This window comes from Eptesicus fuscus, chromosome 3 (genome assembly GCF_027574615.1).
Source record: "Eptesicus fuscus isolate TK198812 chromosome 3, DD_ASM_mEF_20220401, whole genome shotgun sequence".
Classification (NCBI taxonomy): Eukaryota; Metazoa; Chordata; class Mammalia; order Chiroptera; family Vespertilionidae; genus Eptesicus; species Eptesicus fuscus.
The window spans coordinates 106,082,595-106,087,054 of NC_072475.1; the positions used below are offsets into that span (position 1 = coordinate 106,082,595).

Here is a 4,460-nt window from a genome sequence, read left to right on the forward strand (position 1 = left end):
GTAAGACTCAATGACTTTGACAAATATACACATCTATGTAACCAGTATTCCAATCAAGAGGTAGAATAATCCCATTACCCCAAAGTTTCTTTAAGCTTCTTTCCAAACCTATCCCAATCCCCAATAGGCAACTACTATTCTTATTTCTATCTTCATAGCTAAACTTTCCTAGTCAAATGAATCATATAGGTTCTCATTTGTGTGCCCAGGTTTTTCTCAATTTATTATTTTAAGATTCATTTACATTGTTGCATGTCTCATTATGGCATTCATTTTATTTTTATTGCTGAGTAGTATGCCATTGTATGGATAGATGCATTATGATTTATCTATTCAACTACATGGACATTTGGGTTGCTTCAGGTTAGGGGACATTGCCAATAAAGCTGCTATGAACATTGTTGTAAAATACCTTTTTCTGGATACATGTTTTCATTGCTTTTGGTCAAATACCTGGAGTGGAATTGTTGGATGATAGAGTAAATATAAATTTAACATTAAAAGAAACTGTCTAACAGTTCTCCACAGTGGTTTTATGATTTTACACTCCCACTAACAATGTACAACTGTTCTGGTTGCTTCACATACTTGCCAAAATTTGGTGTCATCAGTGTTTTTTACTTTTAATTATTCTAATGGGTTTGAAATGACATCTCTGGAAGATGGCAACAGCCAAGGCAGCTGGAGTTCCCTGTGGCCAAGCAGAAAACAGTGAGAAGCCCAATGATCTGGACATGACCTCCAAAGATTACTACTTTGACTCCTGCGCTCACTTTGGCAGCCATGAGGAGATGCTAAAAGAGGAGATGTGCACCTCCATGTTTCACAACCAGCTCCTCTTCAAGGCCAAGATGGTGCTGCACAGGGGTCAGGCACGGGATTCTCTGTATGTTTGCTGCCAAGGCTAGGCCCGCAAGGTCATGGAAACTGAGTGTTCCAGTATGTATCTCTGATGATGCAGTGAAGATCATCAAAGCCAACAGGTTAGACTGTGTGGTGACCATCATCAAGGGAAAGGTAGAGAAGGTGGAGCTTCCAGTGGAGAAGATTGACATAATCAATGAGTGGATGGGCTACTGTCTCTTCTGTCAGTCAATGCTCAACACTGTGCTCTATGCTCAAGATGTGGTGGCACCCAATGGCCTCATTTTCTCAGGCCCAGCCACGCTGAACATGACAGCCCTGGAGGACTGGCAGTATAAAGACTACAAGATCCACTGGTGGGAGAACGTGTATGGCTTTGACATGTCTTGCATGAAATACCTGGCCTTCAAGGAGTCCTTGGTGGATGTGGTGGACCCCAAGCAGCTAGTCATCAACACCTTCCTCATAACGGAGATGGACATCTACACTGCAAAGGTGGAAGACTTCACCTTCACTCCTCCCTGCGGCCTACAAGTGAAGCAGCACAACTACGTGCATGCCCTGGTGGCCTACATCAACATCGAGTTCACCCACTGCCACAAGAGGACCGGCTTCTCCCCCAGCCCTGAGACACCATATATGCACTGGAAGCAGACAGTGTTCTACACTTCTCCTAATGGTGAAGACAGGCGAGGAGATCTTTGGCACCACTAGCATGCGGCCCAATGCTAAGAATAATCGCTACCTGAACTTCACTATTGACCCAGACTTCAAGAGCCAGCTGTGTGGAGCTGTTCTGCTCCACTGACTACAGAATGTGCTGAGACAATACCCTCTTTCTCCCACCCCAGCAGGGCCAGCCCTGCACAGGCCCAGAGGCTGCGGCATTCTTGGGGGGTTTCAGGTCTCCCCTTCCTTGCCCTTCCTCAGAAGGGGGTTTTAGGGGCCTGAGTCCAGGGTGGGAGGTTGGGGGGAGGGCACATCGTGACTGTGTTTTTTATAACATTTTTTATATGGTTACATCTACGCCAATAAATCCTCCACTGGGGAAAAAAAAGAAATGACAACTATTGTTTTTTTGTTAATCTTCACCCAAGGATATTTTTCCATTGATTTTTTTAGAGAGAGTTGAAGGGATGGAGGGATGGAAGGAAGGAGGGGGAAGGAGAGAGAGGGAGAGAAAGAGATAAATAACATCGATTGGTTGCGCCCCACCCTGATTGGATGGAATGGAACCTGCAACCCAGGCATATGAACCAAAAGGTGCATGGCCCACACTCTAACCACTGAAAAACATCAGGCAGGGTTCATTGTGATTTTAATGTGCATTTCCCTGATGTCTAATGATATTGAGTGCTTTTTCATGTGCTTATTGGCCGTTTGTATATCTTCTTTTCTGAAGTGTAAATGGACACTTTTTAAAAACTTGAAGTATTGGATTTTTCATCTTTGAACCATTTGTTAATTGAAGATTTTTATATGTTCATGATACAAATTCATCAGATATATGTGTTGCTAACTTTTTTACCAATCTGTGGCTCAGTTTTTTATTTTATTAATAGTGTCTGATGAATAAAAGTTTTTAATTTTGATGAAATAGAATTTATCACCTTTTCATTTTATGATTCATGCTTGCTGAAAACTTTCTGCCTACTTCAAAATCATGAAGATATCTTCATATGTTTTCTTCTAGAAGTTTCATAATTTTAGTTTTTATGTTAGGTCTATAATTTATCTCAAATTATTTGTGTGTGTGTGTGTGTGTGTGTGTGTGTGTGTGTGTGATGTGATGTGAAATGAGGACCAGTACTCATTTTTTCCCATTTAACAGTTTTTCAAATTGTTCTAAAACTAGTTGTTGAACAGACTTTCCTTTCCTCCATTGAATTACCTTGGCACTTTTGTCAAAAATCAATTAGTAATATATGTATGGATAAATTTCTGGGTTCTCTATTTTGTTCCATAGATCTATTTATAGATCCTTATACTAATACCACACTGTCTTAATTATTGTAGTTTTAGAGTGGATCTTGAAATCACATAGTATAAATACTCCAACTTTGTTCTCTTTTGAGTTGTTTTAGCTTTTCTCAGTTCTTTGCATTTCCATATAAATTTTTAAATAGTCTTGTCATTCTCTATTTAAAAAAAAAAGGCTGCTGGGATCTTGATTAGGCATAACTGACATCTTAATAATAATGAATCTTACAACAACCCATGATATATTTCTCTATTTATGCTATATGTCCCCATTTAAGTCTTTCTTAATTTCTCTCATCAATGTTTTTTTTTTTAAATTTTGGTGCCAAGGTCTTACAAAGCTTTTGTTAATTTTTTCTTAATATTTTGTGTTTTCTTTTATACACTAGGAAGATTTTAAAAATAGATTCTCTTATAACAGTCTGAAGCACCTAAAAGTTAAAGCTCACTTTAAAAAAATACCTTTGGGCCCTGGCTGGGTAGTTCAGTTGTTTAGAGCATCATCCTGATACACCAAGGTGGGTTCGATCCCCAGTTAGGGCATATACAAGAATCAACCCACTGCAGAAGATGGCGGCTGGCAGGACGGAGGTGAGGGAGAGGAAGTGAGTGAGTGAGGGGATGAAAGGAGAGTGTGTGGATGTGTGTGGTGTGTGTGTGTGAGTGAGTGAGGGACAGTTAAATCTTGCAGGAGCAGCAGGGGCTGGCAGACAGGCTCTCTTGGACAAGGAGAGACTACCACCGCTGTGGGCACTCCCCAGACTGCAGGACTCCAGCACAGAGCCCACGCCATCTTGAAGGGGAGAACGGACTTTTTTAGGAAATCTTCAACACCACCAACCAGACAGGCCTTGGAACTGCCCTGCGACCCAGCAGCCACTCCAGCCAAAATCCTGCTGCCCCACCCACAGACCCGCAGACCCTGGGACCTCCACCTCCACAGGTGGACTGCTCGGCAGCAGTAAGTGCAACCTCCCTCTCCCCAGCGGCAGAACTCTGGACAAAACATTCGCGCAGCTCAGGCAGCCAGGGTACACCACTCTGTAGGCAGCACCTGGGAGCCACTGGGAACCCCCGTGCAGGTGTGATTTTGTACAGACAAGGGTGCACGGCCCTGCAGAAGAAATTCTGAACTCCCTCTTCCTGAATAACCGCCCACGGACACCCCAGCTGTGCAACTTCAGTGCCAGGACCCCTCAGAGTGTGTCAGAGCTCTGCGCAGGCAAACTCACCACCACAGACAAGGGAAGGCACCCTGAGCCCATATATCCACAGGGTCCTCTGGGGAGCTGCTTTGAGCCCCTGTTGGGTGTGATTCTGTACAGACAAGGACACGCTGCCCCGCAGTAGAAATTCTGAACTCCCTCTTCCTGAATAACTGCCCACATTCACCCCAGCTGCTCAACCTCAGTGCCAGGACCCCTCAGAGTGCGTAAGAGCTCTGCACCGGCAAACACACCTCCACAGATGCTAATTTCCAACAGGCAGGCACCCTGAGCCCATCTACCCACAGGGTGCTAGTGGGAGCCACTGTGAGCTCTCCCTGGGTGTGATCTTGGACAAACAGTGGCACCCTCCCCGCCGGCAGTAGAAATTCTGAATTCACTCATCCTGGA

At 43.9% G+C, this 4,460-nt stretch overlaps 1 pseudogene; it reads left to right on the top strand.

Moving 5' to 3' along the window:
- Nucleotides 1–662: 662 nt before the first annotated feature.
- LOC103303865 (protein arginine N-methyltransferase 1-like) lies at nt 663–1,688 on the top strand (annotated as a pseudogene).
- Nucleotides 1,689–4,460: the final 2,772 nt, after the last annotated feature.